At 43.2% G+C, this 6,668-nt stretch overlaps 1 protein-coding gene across 1 annotated transcript in view; it reads right to left on the bottom strand.

Moving 5' to 3' along the window:
- The window catches only part of lingo3a (leucine rich repeat and Ig domain containing 3a), a 35,998-nt gene extending 29,689 nt beyond the window's left edge, over positions 1-6,309 (bottom strand). The window contains exon 1 of the mRNA XM_017406862.3: positions 5,843-6,309. The gene's annotated coding sequence lies outside the window, so the exon portion shown is untranslated. The remainder of the gene's footprint in view (positions 1-5,842) is intronic.
- Between the last annotated feature and the right edge of the window lie 359 nt (positions 6,310-6,668).

The following is a 6,668-nucleotide window of genomic DNA, read 5'->3' as shown; positions in this document are numbered from 1 at the left end:
CCCCACCACCACCACCGCCTCCTATCTGGATTTTATTTTTGTTGCTGCTGCTCTGGTGTTCGAGTCAATCCAAGGGAGTCAGACAGAACTGATCCTGGGGTTAAACAAGCTAGTTTTGTCTAGTGATTGAAAGGTGTAAGAAAACCAGCCTGATTTATCTAAATAGTAAAGGAAGTGGTGCGCTTATAAAAGTGCTGCTCACGACGTAAATCTTATGTAATAAAAAGAAAAGGTGCAAGCTAACGTAAAACGAAGTTATTGTAATGGCCGTAAGGTTGGTGGTTGATTAGGACCCAGGGGTGCAGAGAACAGGTAGCAGGCAAGTACATCTCCAAATGGGTTTATTAAAAAAGGAAAAACAAACCTGAAGACCTAACAAGAACCCCAGTGCATAAAAACTCACAAGGCGAGAAGGTACGAGTTTACAAAGATAGTGTCCAGGGTGTGAGGGGTCAAAGGTGATTTATTTCCGCCCAGTTTCTAATTCAAGTCCTGGAGGGAGGCCAAGGAGCAATAATGATTCCTTCTGCTGCCTTTACAGTCTTTTTGGTTGCTGCTCCAAACAAGGAGCAGGACTGATTCATTGACTGCTTGGTTGAACTAGATCAGCAGCTCCTGTGGTGGACCAAAACCTTCTCAGATGTTGCAGGAAGTACACGTTCTGCTGGGCAGTTTTGAGGATAAAGAAGATGCTATTCACCCAAATAGCAGTTCCTGGGAGCTTGAAGGGCAGCCACATATGGTGAGGGACAGCCATGTTGGTGGGTGTCTCCACAGTGTTGAGCAGGTTCAGTTCCCGGTTGAACCGAAGCTCACACCACTGAACCGCCATTCAAGACTTGTCATCATTATGGATGAGTTAAACACCATAAAACTTAAACTTTGATTGTGTGCAGAAATGGTAAATACGTGAGAGGAAATATTAAACAATATTTCAGAAATAAAGGGAAAAAAGCTATAATTATTTTGGGAGAATCTTTTATAGCTATGTTCTCTCCTCCTCGTGATGCAGCATGGGTATTTCACCATTTTGTTGGATTCATTTGGGAGATTTCTTCTGCCTTAATTGGTTGGACAGGAAATATCACTTATAGAGCAACAAATATATGACCAGAACTGCAGACTTGCCAGCCTTTAATAAACTGTAATACAGGTATGAACCTCATTATCCACATTGAGCCCAGGGCTAAAACCACTAAATCACAGATATTTTAAATGCAATCTGTATGAATATTAAACTGTTATATTTTCAGACTTAAACAGATAAAAAATGATCACATAAGCTGGTCATCAGCTGCTCTGATTTCCCAAAATCTGCATCTGCAGTGAGCAACCTGAATCAGTCAACCCCTAATTTCATGTTTCTGCTTTGATTCAGTTTGTTCCCAAAAACCACAATAAAAACCTCGGTAGCTGCTTATGGCTCTATTAGAGTCAGAGAAATAAATGGCCCTGCAATGACAAACTGCAGCATGCAGCACTGCGTTCCTACGGCGCCATGCTCATTTGTCAAGCACCTCAGCGCATTTTCCACCAGAGACACATTGTAGCAGATCTTTGAATAAAAATTGCCCATTTGCCCTCAGTTAGGACACACACGGGTCTTATTTTTTCCAAATGTCATTTAGAGATGAGCTTTAACTGTCGTTCACTAAGGTCACCAATTAAAGTACTTCTTCTAGCAACCGAGAACATGCAGTCAGCAGTGTCTGCATGTGTCAGGAATGTGAAGCAAAAGCAATTAAAATTTGCTTAAAGTTGTTTATAAACAGCTGAAATAGTTAAGGTTGATGAATAACTAGATAGCTAAAAGGAATGATGCTTTAAATGCAAAGATTATTGAATAAATGACCAAAAAAAAGAGATTTGTTGGTTGTTTCTCATGCAAAATGCACTTCTCTACAAAATCATCTGTTTCAAAAATAGGTTGCAAAAAATACAATTTTAGCTCTTGAGTTCCTTGAATTCTTGAGGTCAAGTACTAGATAAACAATAGATCTTTGCAAAGATTATAATGAGCAAAAACTGGGTGGAAATTATTGCAAATGGTGACAAATCAACTGTCTTCACTTCAACACGGTTATTAAATAAATCAGGTTGTAGTTGAAATCCTAAAAGTTTGGGAACTACCTTTACAAAGTAACAAGGTCAGCCAGCCGTCATTGTCACTGCAAATGTCCATCATGTTTGGAAACGCAAACAACTGAAAGACCCAGATGCTCTGTAAGCTCTGCATTAAGGCTCCAGCCTCATCATGGCGTTACACTAGTCAGTGAGTGGGAGGACAGCCAGGACACACACACAGCGCCACCATCGTCCCAGCTGGACTTCCTAACAGCAACAGCTGACATATTAGCACGCCTGCAGGTGCCGAAGCCCCCGCCTGCACTCCTCCACCACTGTCTCCCTCCTTCCTCGCCCTCCGTTTGCTCTACCCTTCCCTCAAAGAGCAGCGACGCCTCTATCCTGGTGACAGCAGATGCATCCCTGCTTTACTGCCCTCATAAATACTCCTGAATTGAAAACAATGAGCTTGTCGGGGTATCTGCAGTGCTAAGCTGAAGTAATGTCACTACAGAGGTGGGACGACAGTTTTATGTGCAACAGAAAGGATGAAAATGAAAAGGTAAGCGTGGGCGTCGTAATGGACAAGACTAACAGGCCTGATTCAACGATGCACTCTGAGGGACACAGACCCGTCAGCACACATTTCATTACTGACACATCAATCTGTCAAACAAGGAGGCTAAGTGGCACCTCGGGTACCATTAAGTGCTTTTGCATAATTGTTTTTGCTTCAGTACTTTTTTTATCCTCTTGATGTTTGGACCATAACTGTTCTTGACAAGTAAGCAGGAATTCATAGATACAGTCGCACTCAGAAGAAGACACTCACGGTGGCGTGGAAAAAGGCAAAAAGGTAAAGATACATATTCTGTTATCATTCTGAACAAGATCATTATTCATCATTATACTCTTCAAGATAACTAAAATATATCCAGTCCAATTTTTGCATCCAAATTGTGCTGCTATTTAACTGAACCCATTTTTTTGTCTCCACCACTGAAATCACTTGCTCCAAGAGCGTAAGCTTCAAAGCATGAGCCATTCACCCTCAGCTAGATGAGCACCTTTTTCACACAGCTGACTATTTTAAACATGTTTTGGTAAATTTTGTTTCTTTAAACGCAGATACTCTGAGGGCTGGTGTGTGTGTGTGTGCACTATACGCCATCGCTCCACAACTCCAGAGTCTGCTTAAGACTCCTGAAAATCTTTTGCAATCTCAAGCAATCCCACATGCAGTTCTCCTGTGAAGTTTTCTTTTCTCCTAGAGCTCAGTTCGACCTGCAGTGTTCTAAATCAGTCCATTTTTTTTATTATGCCTCCCAAAATGAAAGGCAAGCAATCGTGTAAATGCGTGTGTGTGTGTGTGTGTGTGTGTTGGGGGAGGTTCCGTGTGTCTGCACTGGATGGATTTTAAGGAAAACTCTCAGAAAGTAATCATTCGATGCACATCTCCAACTGATTAACTTTTGGAGTCAACCCAAATCAAGATGGCCGCAGCTAATCAACCTTACTAAACACAAAAATGACAATAACGTCATCCCTTCCACCATTTTTACAGACATTGAGCTCAAATCTGGCATGGTGCTAGCAGAAAGTCATTCACAACACACACTCTCTGGTATAACTGTTAAAGTCACATGTATAAATATTTTAAATGTGCACAACCTAGCTTGCGAACAATCTGCAACTCTAATGGGCTAATTAAGGTTTGAAACACAGATGCTGAATACGTTCAATGCCATAATAAAACACCAAAATGAGTGGGTTTTTTTAATTTAAGAAGTAGCAAAAACAAAAACTTTGACCCTGCATAAAGAAGAAAAACAGTGCTCTTTGTAATGTCTCTTACATTAACCCAGCGCCTCTAACTGTATTTCTTTAGCAGGACCAAAACCACTGACTGAACAACAAGCCACTAGCCTGCAACTTACAGACAGACAGCTTCCCCTACTGAGCAACATTTTCCCCAGAATGAGATACAGACATTTTCTCTGGAGTTTTTAATTATTATTATTATTATTATTATTTTGCACCTAATTCACTTCCCTGCTAAATGTTTTCACACCCTAAAAGTCTGAGACGACTAATTGGATGAGCAGCGAACCAAACTCTTCTGTCTCAGCACACAAGAAGCAGGCGGCACGGTGGAAATGCTGAAATTCAGCAGTTCTGTCAGTTCCTAAAAAAAAAAAAAAAAAATGTGCCGCATATGTGGATTTTCATACTATCATTATTAGTTAAACGCTGGGCAATTAAAGGTACTCACTGCAAGCTACATAATAAACTATTAAAAAAAGTTATCCTAAGATGTAGTGAATGGTGCAGTTTGAAAGAGTTTACTCACTCATATGCAATTCTGAAATGCAGGTACGCACTCGATGTAAACAAAGCGCTCGGCTGAATCTGGCCAAAACCAAGTGAGTCGCGTGATTGATTAGGCTGCCTGTTGTTTGTGTAGGTGGACAAAAATGATGGAATCGGACAAACATAGAATCTCGGAGAAGACATTTAGGTGGAGATACACGAGTGAATCTGCTGCTAAACACGAAAGAAAAGAGAGAGAACAGGTAAGACGAGAATAAATACTGGGGATCAAGCAGGCTGGTGAAGCGCCACAAAGACAGAGCTCAGCATTCAAACACACTCGGCTTCTGCAAAACGTCTGCTAGACCTGTAAGTTTACTGTATCGACATTTTTTCTTAATCCCAAAGGGCTCTTCCTTGATTTCTGACCTATTTTCAGTCACTTTAGCTGTTCCTGTAGCCTACAGGAACAGCTAAAGTGACTGAAAATAACTAACAACTTCCACGTGTTTGTTTACCTACAGGCTGTAGGTAAACAAACACGTGGAAGTTGTTAGTTGTTTGCAATTTTTTTTTAATTTAAGGACACATTAACCATGATTTTGGTTTCTTCGTTGATGATTGTTTTTGCATTGCAATGAGTACCTTTAAATGTGACAAGAATGCAGTGATATTGCAGTGCAGAAACCTTCGGGAAGACTAGTGGCTGAGCTCATGTGCCGAGCTGCAAAATGGGAAAAGTCAGGGCAGAAAAACAAGAATGCAGTTTACTGACTTGCACCTGCACTGTCAACTTTGAACGCACAAGAAAAAGAAAAAAGAGCCACTAAATCACCTGTCACAAAAAAGTTGTTGTCTTAAATTTTGCTGCTCCTTATTTGTTTCTCACTGAGTGCAGTGCTGGGTCCATGGAAAAAAAAAAACAAGGCATGAAATTAAAGCCCAACTGCATTCCTTAGAATAAACCTCAGAGTCCTGGATGCTGCACTGAAAGCTGAGCACAGGCACTAATAAAATCAGGAGCAGAGCTGCAAGAGGGCTGAAGCAAAGGTTCAGAAATGTCATGTGGTCACACTGAAATAACTGCAGGGATCGATCAAAGGCCGCCTTATCTGTCCCACCTACCGCTCAGATCATTAAATCCTAATTGAAACCAAAGACTCACACACAGACTTCTATGAACAGAATGGCCGCGGAAGCCCACTCTCTCAGCCACGACAATAGAAAAGCACAGAGACAAGACAACGAGGGCTGCTGTCCATCTGAGTTAGAGAGCAAATCGATCAGTCGGGACTGCACCATGACGGGGTGAGGAGAACCGGTGTCCCTGCACGGGCTGTGTCTCAGCGGCTCCATGGTTATAAGTGGGGGGAAGAAATAATTCACAGAAGGGAGCAAGAGAGAGATCAACACCACGTGCGTGATTTATTTGTGGGTGTTTCTGCGCGCAGGATAAAGATGGACTCACCCAGGACTTGAACTTGCGCCGTGCTTGCTGCACATCTACAAGCCTGCGGGCGCTCTGGTCACTTGTGGCCGTCTCCTCGGGCTGTGTTGCGCCTCCAGACGCGCAGCTTCCTCCTCCTCTTCCTCCAGCAGCAGCAGCAGCAGCAGCAGCAGCAGCTGGACTGGAGCGCTCTCACTCGCCTGGACTTCTTTCTGTCTGCGCTGATTAATTATCGACCTCCTCAGAAACGCAGTCCTCGCTCCTCCGCTCGCGGGGAAGGCAGCGGGAGCTCCTCGCTCTCAGACAGCTGTCTCCGTGCGTGGTGATGGGGGGGAGGCGGCGAGGGCTGCCACCGGCGGCGGCGGCGGGCAGCTCGGGCTGATGCTGCTCCGGTTATTGGTGTGTGTGAGTGCGCTGACATTTGTGTGTGTCAGGGATGTGGAGCGTGGTGTGTTTGAAAGAGGAGCCGGCTGCTCTTCATTGGGGCTCATCTGCGCTGCTGCCTCTCTCTCTCTCTCTCTCTCTCTCTCTCTCTCTCTCTCTCTCTCTCTCTCTCTCTCTCTCTGGATGGTCCATGCTGCGTTCAAGTCCAGTGGAAGATTTCCATGCTTAAATACCCTGTCCTCTTTAGTTTTCAGTGGGTGAACAGGCTATAGCAGATGGTAAAATGGGAAGTGTGTGGAAGTACATGTGGGGGAAAATGAAAAAAAAAAAATAGTCCAGCGCTAAATAAATAATCTAAGTAATAACTGAAATAAAACGTTTAAGATGATTGCCCTCCGCTTTGCATGCAATTTGGTGGTGCTCAGAGTACATGTTAGTGATGAGTCTCAGCTACTACCATACC

The sequence above is a fragment of the Kryptolebias marmoratus genome, linkage group LG24, assembly GCF_001649575.2.
Source record: "Kryptolebias marmoratus isolate JLee-2015 linkage group LG24, ASM164957v2, whole genome shotgun sequence".
Taxonomy (NCBI): Eukaryota; Metazoa; Chordata; class Actinopteri; order Cyprinodontiformes; family Rivulidae; genus Kryptolebias; species Kryptolebias marmoratus.
The sequence above is the reverse complement of the archived record's forward strand: the minus strand, read 5'-3'. Positions and strand labels throughout refer to the sequence as shown.